Source organism: Lemur catta, chromosome 6 (genome assembly GCF_020740605.2).
Source record: "Lemur catta isolate mLemCat1 chromosome 6, mLemCat1.pri, whole genome shotgun sequence".
Taxonomy (NCBI): domain Eukaryota; kingdom Metazoa; phylum Chordata; class Mammalia; order Primates; family Lemuridae; genus Lemur; species Lemur catta.
The window spans coordinates 28,144,877-28,168,705 of record NC_059133.1 but is presented as its reverse complement, the minus strand read 5'-3'; positions in this window follow the sequence as shown (position 1 = coordinate 28,168,705).

Sequence of the window (23,829 nt, the reverse complement as noted above, 5' to 3'; positions counted from 1 at the left end):
TCTTTGAGATCTTATAGATCCTACAGATCTCATCAGGAGACTTTATAAGCCTCTGGCCATGTGAAGAACTGAAGAGCTGAGTTGAAACAGAAGGGGAGAGGGGACGTGCTCCTTATTTCTTCACCAAATTCAGAGATGTTTGAGCACCCTGAGGACCAGAAAATTTTGGAGCATCTCCAAGTGGTACCTTGGATGTAGCTATTGCCATTTTCATGGTGTGCAATGATATCTATGAGTAAAGTCATCAGTGAAGAAAAAAAAACATGACAGATTGTGTGGTGCCTGAGCTGACATTGGTGTATGAGGAGCTATGAGACATCCCTTTGGGGACACCTAGAAAAATTTGAGGGACACTAATAGATTTATTGGAAGGAACTTTTAAGCCAAGAAATATCTGAGTCACAAGAAAACTATTTTTCAATGTAGTTGAGAGATTTTAAACAAGATAAGGCATGTGAAGTCTGACATACACACTCCATAAGGGGCAACTGGGAGTGTATGTATTGAATCTTCTATTATAGCTAAGACTATTTTGCTGCAAGTAGCAGAAAACAACTTGAACATGCTTAAACCAACAAAAAAAAAATTGTGTGCTTGAGTGTGTGTGTGTGTGTGTCTGTGTGTGTGTATGAGTATTATTAGGGAATAAAAAAGGTGTTGTCTAGGTGTTGTTTCATTGGCCAGCCCAAAATGCCTCTATGAAGCATATATCATCCCACTCTTTCCTGTGGGGATTCTGTCTTGCAGAGCTAGGCCACTTACCTGAGATCATACGACAAATGACAGAGCGGTGATTCCAACCCAGGCCTGTCTGGCTCCAAAGCCATGTGTCTGATTCCTCACTATCGCCACATCCCTTCTTTCCTATGTTCCATTGATTAGGGTAAGACCTTCACATCCCCATTTAGGGAATAAGTCTGGGGCAGACACCTCTCATAACTCCCTCTAAGAGGGAACTACCATAGGAGTGAAGTCAGGTGACAACCTCCCACTGCAGCAACTTTGGGGTCTGATGCAATGTTTGAGGCAAGGATATGCTTGCTCTCTTTGGGTAGCTCCAGCCAAGAAATGAACATGGCAAGGATGCTAGGGGTTTGGCCATCTCTGTTCAACCTGGGGCTCCTCTATAGGAAATCTATGAGCTGGAGCTCCCCATTGGGCTGGGCAGGATGGTCTCAGAGCTGCACTGCAGTCTGGGGCTTTTCTTACCTGATCTTCCCTCCTTCTTCCTCTCACAGGTGTCAGACTTGCATTGTGATCTAAAGATTCATCCTGCCTACTCTTGTTCTCTCACCTCTTTATCATTCACAGGCATTACCCCCAATAAATCGCTTGCACTCCTGACTCTGTCCTGGAGTCCGTTCCCTGACACAAGCTCCCTGAGAGAAGCGGTCATGCCACATAATTCTGTTCATCCTCCACAGCACCTGGTATAATACTTTGCATAGAAGTCTCTTGATTTTATTTGGATAAACGTGCGATTTTACATGGTGACAAATGAGCAGTTTCAATGTCTTCCTATGCTGGTTCTGGGGAAGCTCTGGGCCCAAAGGCCCAGAATGATACAGGCCAAAGATGGCTTTAGAGCATCAGACTCACCCACAGCTTTCGTCTAAATGGGGATTCTGGGTCCCACTCTGAGATTCCCACTCAGAGGCAGAGGGGAAGGCCAGGAGATTCTGAGCCAGGCGGTCCTCTACCACGCTGGAGAAGCACAGCTTTTGAGAATGACTACGCTGCCACTGCTGCCCCTTCCTCCCACCACTACCACGTTGCGGAGGTGTTCCTGTGAATTTGGGAGACTCTTGACATGTTCCAGGACCAGGATTTCTCTATTTCCTGGATATGTCCCAGTCTGCATTTGGAAATGAATAGGGCCCCAGGGTAGAGTCTAAAGGTTGCCTTAAACCTGGAAGAGACATAAGTTGGCAGTATTGCCAGCTGACATCTGGATGTGGGCTGGGATTATGAAAGGTAAGCAGTTAGCCTCATTTTACAATGTGGATCGCTGGCATGTGAGTCATCATGGATGGAGTAGTTCAGTTTAGTCCAACCCTGGCCCTTTGTTGTTCCAGCAGAATGTCTTCTGTTCATCTCTTGTCCCTCTGTCAAGGGTAATCTCAAAGATCGCTTTCTGACTCCTCCAAGCACACACTTTCTTATAGGGTCCCATTGCCTCTTGAATCTCCTTCCATGAGAGTTTACTTTTATTTAAATTCTTTACTTTGTGTATATTTTTTCTTGCCTTAGCCTAAAAATTCTTTGGAAATGGAGTCTATTTCTTTTTATCTCTTTATTTCAATGCCTACTTCAGTAACTAGAATCTGGTGAGCTTGCATAATGGAATGGACAGACAGAGAAGTAAAGTGGGAGAATGGAAGTTGGGATGAACAAAAGATGGCAGCCACCTCCCTGAGACTGTTTCATTTCACTTCCCTTCCCACACCCATATCCAATATCACATTAACTCAAAAATAAATAATTATGTCACAGAAATATATATATATATTCATTCTTTGTGATTTCAATTGATTTAAATATACTTTAAATGAATTGAGAATATTTATAAGAACACTTGAAAAACTAGCATGAAAAATCTTTTCTAGTCAAGCTGAAAAAATTAGATTATAGGAACTAGTGTGATGTAGTGGGCTTTGGAATCAGTCTGAGGTTAAAAATCCCACTTTGTTACTTACTGGTTGTGTAGCGTCAGTTTCTTCATCTATAAAATAGTATCAATGATATTTACATCATAACATTTATAAAAACCCTGGCTGTACGTCTGGCACATAGTTAGGGCTCAACAAATATTATTAATTACCTTCATCTTCTCTGGCCAAAATTTAATAGAATCTTGTACTTGGAGATCAAACTGATGTTGTCATTTTAAGAAAAAATTTTAAATGCATAGACATAGATTAGATGCTCAGTAAGTACATGTTAGATGAATGAGAAAATTGTTTCAGTGCTTCTGGCTTATTCCAAATTCTAATTTTAGTTCCTTTTGGTGTTAGGATATGAATTTAAAAGCATAGCAACATGACTCAAAAGATTAAGATTTTCTATCCAGAAATCTTGATTTAAATCCTCAGTGTTTGACTTTTGAGAAGAGTGCAAATGTTGGCATTATCTTCTTTATTAGCAATTTGTAAAGAACCGAGATCTCACACAGCTGTGTGCAGCTCAAAGATGTACCAAGCAAAGAATAAATTTCCTGCCCACACAAACTCAAGGCAGAAAACCTCAAGCTGTCTTATATTATTCTGACAGCCTAAGCAAGGTTTTATTTTTCTCATAAAGGAACTTGACAAAATCATAAGAATTATCCACTATGTAGAATTTCTACCTTATCAGACTGTTAAAGCTGATAATATATTTGTTTTAGGAGAGAGTAAAGACTCAGAGTTATAGAGTTTTACAAATGTCACTGTAGCAATTCAGCAAATTAGAATTCCACTTTCAAGCATCAAGCTGACTAGTGTTATAACCTGGTTGGGGTTTGCTCACGCCCCTCTCCAAGATGCATTCTGATAGGTACGAGCGCTTCATACTCAACAGTGTGGCATCCTCACAACTGAGATCCAGGTCAAAGTAGATTGGGCCTTCTTGAAACCCTGCTGGAGCCCACCTCTTATTTCAGATAGACAGCAATGGAAAAAGGAAACTCAGCAGAAGTAGTTCTGCTTGTAGCCCCATTTATCCATTTATCCATTAGTATAGAACACTAAGAGAGGGCTGCCGAAAGCTAGTGTTCTCAGTAAAGCTGAGTACCAGGCAAAGACCAAGGAAACTCATCTATTGGGCATTAATTATGTGAGAGATACTTAATGTTATTATATATTTGTGTACTTATTTTATTTATACCCCAGCTCTTTCTAAAAGGAATATAAAGCTGCTTATGGGAAGACCTATGAGATAAGTGGGGGCGCTATACAATAGGAGATAAAGATGAAGTCAGAGGAAGGTGGTATATATTATACATGAGTCCCAGTCCACTTGCTAGCAGTGGGCTGCAAACTGAAGTTGGAAATTCTTACCAGCCAATGAGTGATCCCTTTTCATAGTTCACAGTGTCCAAAAAATAAAAACAAACATCATTCTGAGACACACAGAAATTTGTAGGATAGAGACCCAATGGAGATATTTTTCCCCCATGGGTTTGTGAAGTGTGAGGAATTTAGCGTGTTATGGGTATGATGCACAACAATCCAGATATGCCTGAATATGCCAAGACTGTCTCTGAGTTCATTCTTCAGGATACACACAAAGAAAAATAGCAGAATGGGAATCAAATTATTGCTTGATTAATAGATTTTCAACCACTCACTATTTCCAAGGCTCTCTGGTAAAAGCCAACTTTCGCATGAAGCTAAAGTTTGAAGCAGAATTCTCCCATCTCTTCCTGGAAATGCACATGTAGGGGTGCTTGTTAAAGGGGGTTAGGTTCCTCAAGTTTTCTGAGTCTGCTTGCCAACCCTACCATGTGGAGTAGGAGAAAGAACAGGGTATAACTGACCTGGGAAGTAGGGTGATGTTAGCTGCATAAGAAACCACCCTGAGCCTAGCAGCATGAAACAATTACAGTCTTATTACTATTATCTCTCATAATTCTGAGGGTTGACTGGGCTCAGCTGGGTGGCTCTCAGTCAGAGGCTCTCACACAGTTGCAGTCAGACAGTGGCCAGGGCTGGAGTTATCTCAAAGGCTTCTTCACACATTCGTCTGGTGTTTGGTGCTGGTCACCATTTGGGACAGCAGTGGGACTGGTGGCTGGGGTACCTACAGCAGGTCCCTCAATACAATGGACTTTCTTACAGCATCACATTTGGGTTCTGAAAGCAAATGTCCCAAGAGATTGAGAGAGACACAGAGAGAAGGGGTAGGATAGGGGAAGCGAGGGAGAGAAAAAGAGAAAAGAGAGAGAAACGGATAACAGGTGGAAACTCTGTCTTTTTGTTTTAAAATAAGCTTTATTTTGGAATAATTTTAGATTTGCAGAAAAGTTTTAAAGAAAGTATAGAGTTTCTGTACAACTCTCATCCAATTTCCCCTGTTACCATCTTTCCTTACATTTGTTAGAACAATGAAACCAACATCAGTTCATAAATATTAAACTCCAGACTTTATTAGGATTTCACTAGCTTTTCCACTAATATCCCTTTTTTTCTGTTCCACAGTCCAATCCAAGATCCCACATTGCATTTATTCTCATGTGTCTAGTCTCTTCTGGTCTATGATAGCTTCTCAGTCTTTTTTTTCATGACCTTGACATTTTGAGGAATACTAGTCAGTTATTTTGTAGAATGCCCCTCAAATTGGATTTGCATAATGTTTTTCTCATGATTAGATGAAAAAGAAGTCCACTGGGGTGAAGTACTCTTCTCACCACATCATGTCTGGGGGTGCACCATATCCATGTGCTATCACTGGTGATGTTAACTTTGATCACTTAGGTAAGGGGTAATGTTTACCACGTTTCTCCCCTGTAAAATTGCTATTTTTTCCTTTTCCATGTTGTATCCTCAGGAAGCAAGTCATAAGTCTAATCCACACTTAAAAGGGAGCGGGGAGGCTAAATTCCACCACCTGGAGTGTGTAGTATCTACATGTGTTATCTGTAATTCTTCTGTATGGAAGACTTGTCTCTCCTCCCTCATTTATTTATATCATTGTGGACTCATGTATATTTATTTTATACCTTGTGTTATAATCCAATACTATATTATTTTATTGCTTAGATTGTTCCAGCTTTTGGCAGTGGGTGTTCCTTTAGTTTTGCTCCAGAGACCCGTTGACATGCCCGCATTCTTTAATCACTTCCTTACCTTCTGGTACTTCAAGATGCTCCAGGGTCACCTATATTTTTCCAACCCTGTCCCTGAAACCAGGCATTTCTATAAGAAGCCCTAGTTTCTTATATTAGAGCATAGTATTGTGTTGCCTTTTGTGACCCAGCCTCATCGTGCAGTGTCTCTGCTGGTTGAGAGTATCACAAAGGTCCACCCAAGCTTGACGGGGAAGGGACAGACTCCATGTTTTAATGGGACAGTGGAAAGGTAACATTTTAAGAGCCTCAGATGGGAGATATAGTTATGGATATTTGCAAAAAGCAAGCTGTCACAGGTGAAATTTGAGCAAAGGCTTAGAGGAGGTGAGGAAGTCATCCATGTGGCTCTCTGTGGGAGGTAACAGTTAATGCTAAGGGCTTATAAGTCGTGAGACCATACCTGATGTTTTTAAGGAACAGCAAAGGGCCCACAGTAGCTAATGGTGAAGAAGTGATGCAGTCATAGAACATGAGGGTGGAGAAGTAAAGGGAAGAGGGCAGATTATATAGAGCCTGGAGGAAATTGTGAAATTTGGGGTAACAGTCATTGCGGGATATGGTATGGAAGATTTGTGATCTGATTTATATTTTAATTGTATTTTATATTTTAAAATGTTGAGAACTGACTTCAGGAGACAGGGGTAGAAGGAGTGATACCAGTTAGAATGCTACTGCAGTCATCTACAAGAGGCAATAGTGGCTTAGAACAGGGTGATAGCAGCGGAGGTGACACAGAGGGAGCTGGATTTTGAACATCTTCTGAAGCCAGAGCTAACAGAATTTCCTGCTAGGCTGGAGATGGAGCATAAGAGAAGGAGGGAAATCAAGGATGACTTCAGAGTTTGGCCTGAGAAACTGCAAAAATGAAGTTGTTATCAAATGAGATGAAGACAGCTGTGGATTAGGGAAACAGTCAGGAGTTTATTCTTGGAAATGTTGATTTCCAGACATCTATCAGACATCCAAGTAGAGAAGGCAAGTATGCTGCAGGTACAAATACCTGGAGTTCAGGAAAGGTTGCTGGGTATGGATGTGAGTGCATATAGATCTGTATTTAAGGTCATATTGAGATCACCAAGGAAGGAAGTAAAGGTAGAGAAGAGAATCAAGCATTGATCCTTGGGATACTCCAACATCAAGAAAAAGAAACAAGCTGGACATGGTGGCTTATACCTATAGTCCTAGCAATTTGGGAGGCTGAGGCAGGTGGATTGCTTGAGGCCAGGAGCTCAAGATCAGCCTGAGCAAAAGCGAGACCTTTTCTCTACAAAAAAATAGAAAAATTAGCTTGGTATGGTGGCACATGCCTGTAGTCCCAGCTACTCAGGAGGCTGAGGCAGAAGGATCGCTTGAGCCCAGGAGTTTGAGTTTGCTGTGAGCTATGATTGGATTTAACAATATAGAGGATATTGGTTTGACCAGAGCATTTGAAGTGGAATCACAGGGGCAAAAGGCTGAATGTAGTGATTTCAAGAGAGAATGTGAGGAGAGGAATTGGTAACAGTAATGTCTTTGAGGAGTTTTGCTGCAAAAAGGAGTAAAACAATGATGTGGTAACTAGTGGGGTGAAATGAGTTCAAGAGAAGGTTTACAAGCCCATGGAAATAGGCTAACAAAAGGAAAAGGCTGATGATTCAGGAGGGAGGTGGCCAATTGCTGATGCAAAGTCCTTGCACAGGTGAGGCGCCTGGAGTGTGGCGCACGGGGGTTTAACGGGAGCACATGTGCTTCCTTTGATTCCAGCAGGAAGGCAGTGGGTGTGGGGGCAGATGCTGTCAAGTCCGCGTGGTGCTGGGACTCAGCTGAAATCCTCTTCTGATTGATTCCATTTTCTTCAGTGCAGTAGGAAGCAAGGTTATCAGCTGAGAGCAGGAATGTGGGAGGATGTGTTAGAGGTTTGAGGAACCAAAAAATGATGTGAAATAGGCACCTTACAGAGTGAGAGAGTGAATGGATTACGGACATACAGAGTGAATTCCTGGCAGCATCATGGGGCTCCCTGAGGCTCCGTGTATTCAATTCAAAGTGAGGTCAGTCTGCATGGCTGTGTTTTACTCTAACCACCTTCCAGGGCCTGTGCCAAGCAGGCAGAGATGGATTTCACCAGGGTATGATGAAATGAGATGGGTAAAGGCGATGAGGATGTAAGCAAGGGAGAGATTATAATGACTAAGCTGAGCAGGGAGGATAGTGAGGACACATTAAGGGGGTGGAAGACAATGAAAAGGTTGTTTATAGGATCATTGAACTGAATGCTTTGGTGGGAAAAAAGCAGAAGAGTGTCACATATGAGGGCTAACTCTCACACTGAGTTAGCTAGTTGTCAGTGGACACTGTCCACTAGCAAAACTCAGCTTTATGAATATACCAATCAGATAACCAGTTCCTACTCCCTTGAGCTGGAAAACTTCCTTGAAAACAAACAAACAAACAAACCAGAAATAAGCTTGGAGTGGGAAGGAAGACAGAAATAACCCCCCTCACCAATAATATTCACCAAAATTAGACAAGGTAATAAACGAAGTTCTTCATGCAGTACCTGCAAAAATTAGTTTCACAGAAACTTTTCTTTTTATACCAGTCTTCAGTGAAGTCTTCTGGTATCACATTAAGGCATCATGCTGATATTTAATTGAATACTGCCTTGTGGCTGGCCATGGAGGGTGGGATGCAATGCCCCTTGTCCAAAAATTTGTTCGAATGTTGAGATAGGTAATGCCACATGTGCACCAAGAGAGTATGAAGAGATTTATTACTCACACATAGAAGCTTTCTGGGGAGAACAGGGCAGTCATCCAAGCTGGCTGGAATGTTGGAGAGAAGAAAGGGGTGAGTGGCTTGCGAGCGAGGGGTGTGTGCGTGTATGGTAAGGAGGTAGGGGTGGCGTGAGGTGGACTTCCTTGCTGGTACCAAGAGAAGGAAACACACGAGTTTTCTCATAGGCCTGCGGAGATGTGGGGCAAAATTGGGGGTGGGGGGCGGTGGGACCTGAAAGTTGTCAGTGGTCAGACATCAAAGATGGAGCCAGAGTCTTTATCGTAAATATATGCGACAAATCTATTAGGCAAAAAGTATACCCTAGGGTTGAAATCTTAACTTTTGGAATCAGGCTGGAGTTTAAATCCTATTTCTTTAGCTGTATGATCCTTATTAGCTATATGAGCTTAGGCAAATTACTTAGTGTCTCTGTTGTGTCTCAGTTTCCTCGTCTGGAAAAAAGCAACAAAAGTGGTTAACTCCTAGGTTGTTGTGAGGCTTAATAACGTTGGTAAACTGCTTAGCACAGCTAAAGCAAGCCACGTACTAATTTCTGAAAATTCTGAGATCGCTGTTTCCATTTCAGATATGTGTGATCTTCATGGCTGAACCATGTCGTGTTGCCAATAGCTTCGAATATGTTATTTTTCAAACAACTATTTCCTTTAATTTTGAAAGCATTACATATTCACCGCAAAAAAAATCTTTTATGTTCCGGGATGTTTAAGCTCTTCTAATAATTTACAATTAGAAAACAGAACTTAACCCTAGAAAAATCAGAGAAGGAATTTTGAGTGAATCGGTTTGTGAAGTAAAGGGTTCTTTTAAGTATTATTACTCTATCTTTGAAGTTTAATTTTTCATAGGTAGATTCTTTTAAGTCATAGTTTGTTTTGAGAAAGTAAAAGTATGACTTTTCAATATCCTCTAAGTTTTTATTGACATCTCCTATATGTTTAATGCTCATTCATTCTTCAAATAATTATTGAATTTTGACTAGGTTTGAAACCAGGGGACAAGCCTTAGAGATTATGCAATGTGAACAAGTGGATACACACTCTGCTCTCATGGGGCTTGGTAGTCTCTAGTGGGGTAGATAGGCAATCAAAGAATCCCACTCTAACAGCCTGAGTTTTCAATTGCAAAAGGCAGAAACCAACTCTGGTTATCTCTGCAAGAGGCAGTTTTGGAATGCTGCTGTTCCCCATGGATACCATGGAAATGACAAAAACCTAAAGAACAATCACACTTGGAAAATGGAGCATTTCTAAGGGGGTCTGGGCCCCTGAACCAGGTCAAAGCCTGGTTAGAGCATTCTTGCTGCCCTTGCTGAATCCTGCCACTGAAATCGCTGCCACCATGGGGCATTAATGCAACCACTGTGCTGCCACCACCACAGCTATGTGAGCCTTAAGTGGCTCTTGCTTCTTTAAGGCGCTTGCTCTATACTCATCAACCAGGGGGAGCATTCAACTGGCTGAACTCCTGCCTTCTGCCCACAGCCTTGCTGCTGGATTGAGCAGATCGGGTATCTGACCTTTTGGTTTTTTGTGCTGGGAGGCAGGAAATGCTGGGCAAGCAACCAAACACATGTAGTTAACATCCACAACATCCACACACACACAAAATGTAACTATTGTTAAGTGCTTTGAATGGGCACTGGCATGGGGAGAGAAGTTCAGCTCACCTACAACAGAAGTACTCAATCCTTCTGGTGCTCCAGTCTTCTCCAGGGATCGGCCTGCTGGGGTCTCTGCCTCTGAGGGAGGCACCTTCATCCAGGGCAGTTTCCCATGCCTTGGTCATTGCTGTGCCCGCTTCCCCCTGTGGCCATGTCTGTGAACCATCTGCACTCACATTTACAACTACTCTCTACTACTTAAATACATCTACTTTATGTATCATTCCTGTAAATGGAAAGCCAGTATCATTTGCCGTAAATAGAAGGTAAAAGTAAGAACAAACACAATGAAAGGAAATAAAGCTGGGAAGATCTAGCTAGCTATTTTGCTGAAGGTTCTGAGCCCGGGGCCCACTTTCAGCAAGTGTTGGGTATTGAAAACATAATGGCACCACTCAGAGGTGTTATCCTTGACCTTTTTAGGAAAACTAAGAGAATGGAAGGGGACGTATTTTCAAACTTTGTCTTTTAGTGCTTTTTTTTTTTTTTTGCTTTCCTTTTTTTTTTTTTTTTTTATTTCAGCTCTTCATGGGGGTACAAAAGCTCAGGCTATATACATTGTCCGTGTCCCGCCCATCCCCCTGAGTCAGAGCCTCAGGCGTGTCCATTCTCCAGTGCACTCTGAGCACCATTTAAAATTAATTTGCTCATTACTAGTAGTACCATGTTCATATGCTTTAGGTCATAAATATTAGAAAGAGTATGGGCTTAAAAATGGCAAGACCTTTTTTTGAATTTCAGCTCCCCACTCATTAGCTCTGTGATTTCAAGCACATTATACAATTTTGCTAAGCGTCAGTATATTCATCTGGAAAATGGATGCAATAATAACCAATTTTCCTGATGCATTAAATAGATCAGTGTTATCCAAACTATATTATGCATACAAATCACCTGGAGATCTTGTTAAAATGCAGATTCTGATTCCATGGGTCTGGAGTGAGGCCTGAGATTCTGCCTTTCTAATAACATTCCAAGTGATGCTAATGCTGCCATTTTGTGGTTCACACTTTAAGTCTCAAGGTCGTAATTCTCTGCTGTCAATATGGTAGCCACCAGCCACATGGGCTCGTGGGCCCTTGGATGTGGCTGGTGTACCTAAGAAAGAAAATTTTTACTTCTATTTCAATTTATTTTTAAAAACGGATATGTGGTTCAGTTATTGGAAAACAATTTTATTATACATGGAACAACTTGTGAATCTATCTTTTCAGCTGTTAATTTTATGAAAGCTAAATAACTGAACATGTATTTCCAATGAAAAATTAGTGTCTGAGTTGAGATATGCTCTAAATGTGAAATAAACACCAGATTTTGAAGATTTAGTTAAAAATGTAAAATCTCTTATCAATCAATTTTCTATTGATTGCATGCTGAAATTGTAGTATTTTGGATATGCTAGGCTAAAATATGTTATTAAAATTAATTTCATCTGATTTTTACTTTTTTAATGCAGCTAGTAGAAAATTAAAAATTACTTATGTGGCTCGCAGGCAGAGACCAGTAAGTGCAGGGCCTGGCCCTCCTGTCAGGTCCTTCCTCCTGTCTAAATTTGGTGGGTGACCTCTGGCTGGAAAGGGGAAGTGAGGTGGTGGAAAGAGACAAGGTTTCTTCCTTCCCTGCAGGAGGTTGTGGCGAAAAGCCAACATTTGCAGCAAATTCTTCAGCTCACAGACTATTTCTTGTGTGGTGGGTTATTTCCACTACATTCCAAGGCAGGCTCTGCTTTTTGGAGAGGTTAGAGAAAAAAAAAAAAAAAAAAATGCCAGCAGTCCAGAGTGAATTGCTCAAAGCTGGCTCTCATAAGATGTTCACTTTTCAAGAGTTAAGGGTCATGGCAAAGGGCCCCCTCGACCCCACCTCCTCAGTGACATTAAGGCAAGTTAATTAAAACAGCGTGGGCTCCTGCAAATGTGCTGCATTATCTCCTGGTCGACTCAGCAATCCCAAAGGAGGCTGAAAGTTTAATGAAGAGCAGTAAGGAAGACATCTGCAAATTTGACAACCACCAAGAAATTTGCAGAAATGAAAGTTTTCTAATATCATAAATTACACTATGGTAGCCTTGCTTCCTGACTCTTGTAAAAAAAATTTTCTTTTTTAACCAACTCAGTCAAATATTTACATGTAGAATCAGAACTGGCAGCAAATTCAAAGAAAACTATTAAGGCCAGCAAAAGTTGCTCCTGTATCAGAGGCTTTGAGACTCAGGATCTCAATTAACCTTTCCAAATAGGAACTGACAGCCTTGGATGGAAAATGTGTGTGTGTGGTGGGGAGATGAAAATGTTTTTGAAGAATGTTTGACTACAAAGTAAACAGCCTGAATAGAAAATACTAAATCAGATGCTGCCTCCACATTCCATGAATCTGAGTACACAGTAAAGTGTATTGTATAGTTAAAAGGCATGGATAAAAGAAATCACGAAACAATATGAGTTTAGGGATGATCCAGACTTCATGGAATTAGTCGTGTTAGCAAAAGACAGAATTCTTTTTTTCAAAGTATGTTGGATTTTGACATGAAGTTATACAACTTGCACTGAAGGCATAACTTCAGAGATACTTATCTTTAAGCCTTCTTGTCCTTTCTGTCACCAAATCAAACCACGAGAAAATATTTACTAGGTATATTATTCATTTCAGAGTAGAATGCCCTTTTGGTAACCAAAATGTTTATATATATTGTATGTATATATAATTTTGCACAAAATAGTACACTGTTATTCAGATTCAGGATTTATGTTGCTTTAGATGGAAGGAAAAGGAAAGTGAGCTTAGCAAATTGATGGCATAATCAAGATTGTAAATGCTAGAAAACAACATGTTAGAAGCACACAGTATAAGCCAATGTTTCATTGTCAGTTTCCAAAAATCTTAGTATCCAACATGGCTATTCTCATCTGAATGCCTTTATGTAACTAAAAGCAGTACAAACCCACATCTCAAAGAATCTAGTTAATCAGGTAACCCTTTCCCATTAGCTAGTTTTAAAGAGATTTTTTAGTGTATTTTAAATAGCCATAATTCAATAAATCTTAAAGGGTAGTGAATTCAGTGCTACTGCTGATGAGCTGATGAGCTTGTAGATCATGAAAATATCATTGTCTCTCCTGCTCCTTTACACTAGCTGATTTCCCCAGACTGTCTCCATCTCTCTGGGCTTGCAAAGCCATGTCCATCTCTCAATTTCTTGCCCAGGGGATTTCTCTGCTAATATTTTTTAGCCCTGGGTTCCCATGCTTGCTGGAGTCAATCCTCTAATATATCCTGTTTGGCATTGTATGCACTCAGTGCGTTATTACAATTGTTCCTGTATCAGTCTCAGATACTGGGGATTATGTCTTTTTCATCTTTTACCCCTTCTGTTTAGCAGAATCCCTGCATAGGGCAGATGCACAATGAAGGTTTTTGGAATAGAATTAAAAGCATCACTTTATGTCATTAGTGTAGCAAGACTGCTTACTGCTATAATGCTACCTTGCTCTGGTCTGTTCTCCCACTGCTGCTCCACCTGGGTCTCCTATACTTGCCCCTTGGGACTGTTGCCATTTGACGTGCTTCTTAATGTAGCCTACTTCATCTCCCTTTCTTTGACTGATGGAGAAATGGCTTTTTTTTTTTTTTTTTTGGTTAATTTTATTCAGAAATGGCTTCTTTATTTATGTCCTTCTTTCCATTAATGAGGGTCCCAGAGATGAGTGGGTTGGGCCACTGGTTCTATTGCTCTGTTTCATTTTACAGTCCTCTTGGGAGGGAGGCAGACTTTACTGTGTAGTTACTGGAGACTTTAATCATACAGCTCTTTTCCCTCTCACTTTCCTCCTCAGGAACGGCCTCATCGTGAACCAGGATCCTCTGCTCTTTCCCCTCAGCTGGCCTGGTCACTCAGATGGGTGGGCCGTGATTTACACTTTCATATGTGTGGATTTTTTTTTTTCTTTTAGGTCCCCTGTCCCTTCTCACAATTTGGATTGCAGTGGGCCATTCCTAAATCCACCAAACTTGTTTTTACATATCTGAAACCCCAACTGGTACAGCTCCATAGGTTTGGTTAGGATATGAGTGGTGGTATTAACACACAGAACAAAACCTTCTAAATATATACACCAAAATTTTAAGTCTGGGTGATGGGATTAAGAGTAGTTTTCCTCATCATTAAATACTTTGTCACTTTAATAATGAGCATGGATTATTCTTACAATTTGAAATAAAAACCAAAGCTATATATATATTTGGGAATGTTTCATAACAAATACAACTCCCATATATAACTGTCATAATAAATAAATCTCCCATATAAAACTGTTTCCAATTCAGTGATAAAAGCAATGTTCCAAAAGGGAAAGTGTGTAAAAAGCTGTTTTCTTAATAAAGTTACTAGCAATAATTCTTTTTAGTGCTATCTTCAAATGAACTCAGTCACATGATAAATCTCAAAAGAGCTTTATATTTTTATACATACTAATAAAGCCTCATTTATTTAGCATAGATCCAATTGTGAATTACCCATGTCATCTGCTTTCCAACTCTTTTTGGGCTGTTTCCCTTTCCAGAGACTGGAGAAGGGAAGAAAACGAACACAAAAATAAAATGATTTAATTCAGTCGTTTGTTATTTGCATTAAGTAAAGTTTTGGAGAAGATTGAAATTTTATATAAAAGTGAATCTGTTATTCCTGGGTTCTTCCAGTTCCACAGCCAATGAAGAGCCACTGAAAGTCTTTTTCTGATATCAAACCAAATTTACAAGGTACAACAACCTTCAGATGTATGTTTCAAGTTTGCATGGCTTTCAATGGTCAAGTTCTACCGAGCGTTCTCCATTCCCGAAAAAGGTAAAGCCAGTCATAAAAAATTCAATACTTCTCAAATGGTTTCTTTAAATTTGCCACAAACACTGTGGAAAAATTAAAGGTTATTAAGCTAAAAAGTTTCTTGGAATTGTCAGAAAGTGGTAAAAATTTACTTTTAGAACGCCATGAGTTACATATGTGTTTTGTAGAGGCAAGAGGCATTGGAGGGTTTGTTTGAAGAGAATGAATTTACGTTAGTTTTTATTATTTGAAAATTGAGACAAGGCCAGGTGTGGTGGCTCACGCCTATAATCCTAGCACTTTGGGAGGCTAAGGCAGGAGCATTGCTTGAGGCCAGGAATTCTAGACCAGCCTGGGCAACATAGCAAGATGCTATCTCTACAAAAAGTAAACAAATTAGCCAGATGTAGTGGAGTGTGCCTATAGTCTCAGCTACTTAGGAGGCTGAGGCAAGAGGATTGCTTGAGCCCAGGAGTCTGTGGCTGCAGTGAGCTATGAAGATGCCCCTGTACTCTAGCCCAGGCAACAGAGCGAGACAAAAAATAAAATTTCTAAAAGCCTAATAAAGTCAACACTCTACATCTAGATTAGAAACTCTGTTTCTAACTAAGACCTTGGCCAAGCAAGTCACAATCTCTCCTGGGTTTTAACTTACTCATCTGTACCTGGGAAGGTATGATTAATGGGTCTGAAGTGCCAGTTCCTTATGGCTCTAAAATTCTGTGAGAGCTCACAGGTTCTGTACAAATGCCTATGGGCATAGGCAGGTAATATACGAGTGAAGATGACAGGGTAAGAAGAATTTTTCTTTAAAGCAAATCCTTATCAATGTTTCATGATTTCACGTTTGATAGCAACAAAAATATTTCACTTTCCTCTTAGTTCTCCTGAGAGAAACAATAACAAATAGTCATCAATACTGATAAATGACAGTGCTGTAAAGACCACAGGTAGTGGTGGGGACATCAGCAAACGAGGAGGTAGGAAAGGCACTGAGCCATTGTTACCATACGGGAATGAGGGCCTTATGTTGCCAGATGCTAAAAAATGTGCATGTTTTTAGTGAAATCTAATTTTCAATGTAGATAATCAACGAAAAATATTTTAAAAAAATCCTGTGGGCCATCACCATTCTGGCCAAACAAAACATATAATCTATGGATTAAATAGGGCACACAGGCTACCAGTTTACAATACTTGATCTACTTTGTTTCCCTCATTGTATTAGGGCCAGCACACATTACACAACTTGCTAATAGTAATACCCCTTCGATAAAAGTTGCATATTTCCTGAGCTTCTTTTATAGGCTGTGCTCTGTGCTAGGATTTTCTGACTCCTCATCTCATTTGATTGTCACAATAACCCTGAGAGCTCACAGAGACTGAACAATATGTCCTAACTCACACAACTAACATTTTGCAGCATTGCACCTAGAATACTGACTTGGAAATAATTACAATGTTATGCTGAATGAAAAAAATAGGCTATAAAAAGTACGTATGATTTTTAAACTTTTTACATCTTTAATATTTCATCATGAATATATGCTATAATATACTTAAGCAAGCCTCTATTATTAAACATGTGAATTGTTACTAAAATCATGTAGGAAAGAATTTTTTTAAAACCTTGACTTCATTAATTTATTTACATGAAATCATTAATTGATAGCCTATATGTCAGTCACTTCATTAGATGCTGTCCTCAAAGGGAAGTTTGACTCACAATGTATCTCTGGGAAACAAGGTTTATCCTTGAAGAAAAGAAAAGCAAGCCACACGGCTTCTTTAAGCAGGCACTCAGCTTAGCTATATATATTTTTAAGCTATTTAAGCAATCACCTTTCAATCAATGGTCAGGTCCCCCAGTTACATCCTCAGTCTCTTGGGCTTTGAGCTGAAAAAAGGTAGGTTTCCCCTAAACAGCTTAGTTTAGAGAATTGCACAAGGATTGTAGCAGTTTTCTTTGCTAGAAATTTTCAGAGGCTTTAATGAGATTTATGAACTGAACTTTTGAGAGCTATTCCTAATAGTGGGATATACTTGGGAGCTCCCTTGTCTCCTACACAGATGACAAAAAGTGGCTCTGTTTTTTTCTCAATTTTCTACTTGAGAGCAGAAGAATCTCAAACTCCACAATTTCAAAATAACAGTTGCCAGGCTGCAGACACAGAGGGATATAGACACAGTGGAGAAAAGGGACTGAAATGATGCAACTTGAAGACACAATTTTGATCATTCAAACTAGAGCACTTTTGAAAGTGAAAGGAGGTCGCTCTTAATAATCACATTGGGATGGCAGACTTGTATACCAAGACTATCCTCGGTAAACTGGAACATACGGGGACCCTGCTATGAAGAACAGTTACAGAAACTGGAGATGTTGAGTAAGGAAAACAGAAGATGGGAATGGAATTTGAGGACTTCATGCAAGCTGCCTTTATGTATCTGAAAAACTCCACAAACAACTGGTTGGATATGATTTTAACACTTAAGAGTGACTAGACCCAAGCCAAAGAGGATTTACAGTCTCATAGGAGACAGTTATGAGTCTGGTTATTGAATAATTCTGGATTCAAATCCCAGATGACACGATCTAGCTGTCTTATCTGTGGCCACAGGCAGCTTTCTTAACTTCTTTATCATAAGAGAGGGGTAGAGCTGTAATGACTTATTGAGGTAAAATATGAAAGTGAGTGACCCAGAGTAGGGGCTCAAGTGTGTTAGTGTGTGCTGTGCAACTATTGCTGCCAAGTCAAACACAAGAACAGACCACCAGTTGGGTGTGTTATGAAATCTTTTAGGGGTTAACTGAACAGATAGTTGTAGCCAATATTTTGTTTTACTAATTTGGTATAGAACTTGCTCTTAGGAAAAAATTAGTAATTTTTTTTCCAGGTACAAGGTGAGTTTTATGTAAAACCCTTAAAGCGGTATACTATTAAATATCATGCTTTAATGTAAAGTTTAATATTCCTAAGATCCAACAATCTTGAGGAACAAATTTACAAAATTATTGTGTTAATTAGTTTATTGCATTTCAGTATTGTGGTTCTCAATGTTTTCCTGTGTTTAACTCGGTAGTTCCCAAACTGTGGCTACATATTAGAGTCGGATCGGAAATTTTAAAAAATGCTGCTGCTCAGGCCACACCCTAGACCCTAATGCCTGAGGCCGGGAGCCTGGCACTAGTACGTTTTAAAGCTCCCCCAAGTAACTACAATGTGCAGCAAAGTTTGGGAATACTGACTTATCCCGTGGTTTATTATGGGAATAAAGGTATGACCAGGAACAAAAATAACAGTAAGAACTGGGTAACAGTCCCAAACATCCGAGCAGCTAGTTAGTGTTCAGCTAAACGACAAATAGAAAAAAACTGAGTGGCTGGGTCACTAGCATACTCCTCTGTCTCTACCACCCAGAGGTAAGCAGGCTGCTTCTTTTTAAAAAGGCAAAACAATGTCCCCACTATTGACTAAAAATAGAAAACATGAAAATGGAAGCAAACACTATTATTTCTAATGAGATGAATCTCCTGCGTAATCTTCATTAATGCCTAGGTATTTATGACCAGCTGGGACTTAAGGGTCTTTTCAACTCTGAAATTTTTTATTTAAGCCAAATTTACCGAGGGTGTGGGGGGAAGGAACAGCCTTTACAGGGTTGTTACAGTTGCTATTGGGTCAACAGTACCATCTTGCATGGTCCTTTGTAATTGCTAAAGTGCTTTCACATTCCCAAATTCATCTGAACATTTAAAGCAGGGCAGGAATTGTAACACATTCCTGTTGAGGAAACAGGGCTGAAGCCATTAAAAGTTGGTGTAAGACAGAGTTGGGACCTTCTTAGAACCCAGTTCTGATGAACTGCTAGGTAAATGCTTTTTTTTACACAATACTGCCTTGTTCTACACCTCAGAGACCACTCTTCAAGCTTCAGCATCCTTTCCAGGAGAGGTGATTCTCCTCTTAAGAAAGCACTCAACCATTTCTCTCTTGCAGGTCTGTCGTGGGGAAGAGAGGCAAGGTGGTGCACGCACTCTGAACACCCAGTGTGCTAACAGCACAGCAGTGGAGAAGAGGGGCAGGTGACAACTGTGAGGTCAAACAGTTGTTAAAGAACAAATGAAGAACCATGCAAAGCTTTTTTGGGGACTATTAATTTACTTACCTATTTTAGGAGGGAGGGATGATGTGGGCAAAGTGGTGATTCGGGAAGAATTTGGATGTGTTAGATGGATTGGTGATGGAAGAGGTGGGGTGGGGAAGTGGGGAGAACAGGTAGGAAATCGAGGGAATAGACCAGGGTAGTAACAGTGAAAATAAAAAGAGACTGACAAAAGAAAGAGCACTTAAAACCAAGGAAGAAATATTTGCAGCAAAACGGGAACTGTGGTTGACAGCATTTCAACAAGGCATCATCTACTCTGGGATTTGATGGTTATTTATGTGTGGGATGAAGGAACGTTTAATGTGGAGATATATCTTAATTGGCTGAATGACTGGATTAAATCCGGCCTGGTAGTAGTTTTGAAAAGTGAGGCAAAGTGGTGTTTGCAGATCTGTCTTGTTCATGTTTCTCAGTTTTGCCATGAGATAGCTGTTTCAATAAAGAAGAAGGAAAGCTCGTCACTGCTTTGGGCAGCACTAAGCTGAGAAGAGTTGAGAATAAACTAGATGACATAATCGAGTCAAAGTGATATGAGTTGACTAAAATAATAGTTTAATATAGATAGATGTAAAATCCTCATCTTTGGGACCAAAACCCAATAACAAAATGACAAAAGGAGGAAGATGTCTGCTAAAATTTGTGAAAAAAAATCAAAGGTTTGGTTGACAGTGAGAATGGAAAAAGGTACATTCTAGAGTCTTGAATTCTGGCTCTGAGGGAGATATAAAAGTTTGGAATAAATGCAAAACAAGAGACAAAGTAAAGGTTGGCCTGAACATCAGTGTGGAAAACCAGGAAACGAGTGTAAATTTTGGTCACCAGCAAGACTTTAAGCATACTCTAAAGCTAAGAACAGGTATGAAGTTGAAGGTGGTTCAGGTTTAGGCCCAAGGTAGTGTAGCTTCAAGGAGGCAGCCACCTAAGTCAGTGGCAGCAGGAGTGAGGCAGCCAGCTTGGGCGCCTTGGTTAGGATGGAGTCAGTGAAGGTTAGTAGGCTACAAGATGGGACGATGGAGGAAGCATGAGACTGGCAGTCATGCCTACTGTAAGAATGAGATCAGCAGCTGTAAAGAGCTTTTCCAAAGCAAGAAAAAGGCAGTAATCTTGGAGACTGAACAGCTGACAAATGGCCACTTTCTATTTGTGACCATATTGCTGAATAACAGTAAAAATGAAGGCTCTTGTGATGCATGTGCAAAATGAGATATAGGCTAAATGTAGGTTCTTGTGAGATGACTGTAAAAATGGTACCAGCCTTGTGTCATCTGGATGAGTGGGACAAGCATGAAGTTAACACAGATAAAGGACATAAGGGGTCCATAAAACTCTTTTTAGAAGGCTACACAGAAGCAGAAAAAGCTAAGCTGGAATGAAATGAGTCTGGAAAAGGTGACTGCTTCCTAACTGGTTTCCAAGCTTCCAATCTATCCCTTTCCACAAAGCAGCCAATGATCCTTTCAAAAGCCAGACTATGTTGTTCCTCATTCAGAATCCTTCAACTTCCCCTTTCACTCAGCATGAGAGCCAAAGTTCTTGCCAACTGTAAGGTGTGGCAAAGTCTCCCATTACCTTAGGGTATCTCCTATTTCTCTCCTGCTGGTTCACGCCACTCCAGCTACACTGGCTTCCTTGCTGTTCCTCAAACTCGACAAGCACTGAATACTGGAACCTCTGCTTGGAAGCCTCTCCCAGCCCTGCAGCTGGCTCCTTCACTTCCTTCAGGTCTTGCTCAAATGTCACCTTACCTGTGAGGACTTCCCTGACTGTAACACAACATCATCCCCTCCCCCCTAAGTCTCTCTGACCTACCCACTAGAGCATGAACTCCCCAAGAGGATGGACCTTGTTTGGGTCTCCCCAGAGTCTAGAACAGTATGAATTCTCCACAAAGTATTTGTTGAATGAATGGGGGGTGGGAGATAGGACAAAAGGCATGAGAGCACTTGGGTGTTAGATAGTTTTTAGGGCAGGAAAACAGGAACAGGACATGGGGTAGTGTTAGTGGATTTTGATAGGGTCACAGGCTCCAAAGACTTGGTGTGGCTTTACTGTTATAATCAATCCCCTTCCCTACCACACTTCAGAGGTGGAGACTACTGGTCATCTTAAGTGTATAGCAGAAAATTTAAGATAAAAGATTTTAGATGCACCACAGACTTACCCTTCTCGGACAGTCTGAAGTTAACTGAAAAGGCAGGCTTATGGTTAAAAATTTAGGATACTAAGTAAGATCTAGTATTCATACAATAGAGTTAATAATTTATCATATATTTAAAGTAGTGGAATTGGAATGAGGTGATGAATACTCTGATTTGATCATTACCCACTGTGTGTCCATATCAAAATACCACATATACCCCATAAATATACAAGTATTATGTACCCACAATAATTAGAAACCCATGTATCTTTAAAATTTTTACAATTTTGTTCTTTTGTTGGAACTTCATCAGTTAGAATAAAAAATTTAGATTACTAAATTAAAAGCATCCTAATTTGAATTTCTAACTTTGGATACCACAGGTCTTCCTGAGCTCCCATTCTTATTTTTTTGCATTCATTCTCAAGCTATTCTTTAAGACATGATTTAGACTAAATATTTACGATTTCAAAAGCAGCCTTGCAGAAAAGAAGTTTTAAAATACTTTATCTTCACTAAGATAGCTTACAGACTATAACAATCAGCAAGCATTTCATTTTTACAGACTAAGGGGTGCCAACTGACTATTCACATTTAAAATCCAATGTGCAGTTGGGCTAAATGTTACAAGAGCATTAAAAATTTTCATCAAAAATAACTGGTGAAGGACAAAATAATTCTTTATAAAAGGGTAAACTGAAAGTAAAACATTCTGTTCTTTAGTTTCACAAATTTCAAAAACAAAAAAATGGAGACGATCTCAATGTGATAATTTTCATTAAATACCCATCTTAAAAGTACTAAATCAAGACTATTCAAAGTATGCTATTAAAAACACCATTCCACTGAGTTTATTTTTGACTCTTCAGCTAGAGGAGGTCTGATTATGAGGAAAGCTTGGCTTATACATCTTAATAGGTGATTCTTCTACTTCAGTCTTTTGAGCTATCCTCCAGGAAGGTTATGAAGATTCTTAAGATCATCTCTGAAACAGCTACCAGAAAAGAAGAGCAACCAAAGTAACACATATGAGTTAAGCACAGATTTTTGGGCTTGGGCCCTGACTCAGGTTAAGGGGACACTAGTCCTGCAGTAAAGACCAGTGGCTGCCAGCTTGAGCTCTTAGAAGCATATGCCTCAAGTGTGAATCCCAGCTCTACCACCTAGCCATGTGACCTACAGCAAGTTACTTAAATTCTCTAAGCCTCTGTTTCCCCAACATGTAAAATGACAGAACGTTCACAGGGTTATTTACATAATCCATGTAAACTGCTTAGCATATAGCAAATACTCCATAAATACTAATTTATGTTGTGACAGTGTCCCTCTTAATAATTAAAGTATCAGTGCTTATACCTGATAATCTGAAAAATGATTTGGAAAAAATGGGGTCTTTGTAACACTGATTTAAATTAAGAAAATCTTAGGGACTTCCTGCATTGAACCCAAACCCTGACGTGTTACTGATCTAGAAACTAGTTTTCCTAGGATATAGTACTGGTTAAGGAAGTTGTGCCAGAGACCGATACTGTATAAACACATATGCCCATTTTCTTAACTTTGTCCCTACTTTTTTGAAGAATACTATACCGTTTAATAATGACACATTAGGCCCAGGCGTGGTGGCTCATGCCTGTATAATCCTAGCACTCTGAGAGGCTGAGGTGGGAGGATTGCTCGAGGTCAGGAGTTCGAGACCAGCCTGAGCAAAAGCAAGACCCCCATCTCTACTAAAAATAGAAAGAAATTATCTGGACAACTAAAAATATATATAATAATGACACATTGGAGAATACAGATTAAAATGATTACATTTAGTACAGTCATCTATAAAATGAAGTGGTTTTTTTGTAAACAGGGAAAATGTCAAAAAAATAGTTAAGACAAAGCATAAAAGTCAACTCTTAAGAGTTTAAGGAGCAAAATTATCAATCTGTTTAAAAAGTAATTATTTTGATAAAGGTAACTTCCTTTTTGACACAATCTGATGAGAGAAGTACAGGAACACAACTAACTTCCCTTACTACTTAAAACATTCTTTATGCTATAAACATGCTTATTCTAAAAGAAAGATTATTTTTCAGATTACTTTTAGTAAGGTGGCATATGTATGGTAACAAGGGTATCTTTTTACCCCTTTGGTCTTCAAATGAGTGTAACAATAATTTAAAAAGATAAAAGCTGATATGGAATTTGGGCCTCAGAGTCTTAGAGTAGCACAGGTTAAAGAAAGAAGGCAGCTACAATTAAGACGTGAGTCCTCTAAAACCATGAGCATGCAGAAATGTCAACAAGTAAAGGCTTAAAGCAATTCCCCTTTCTTAGGTTAATTTTACAAACAGAACTTAACTCAAAATTCAATTCTAATACATAATACAAATAGAAAACCCAACGTGACAAAATGGACAATCTCTTTCATATCACAAATATGGTACCTA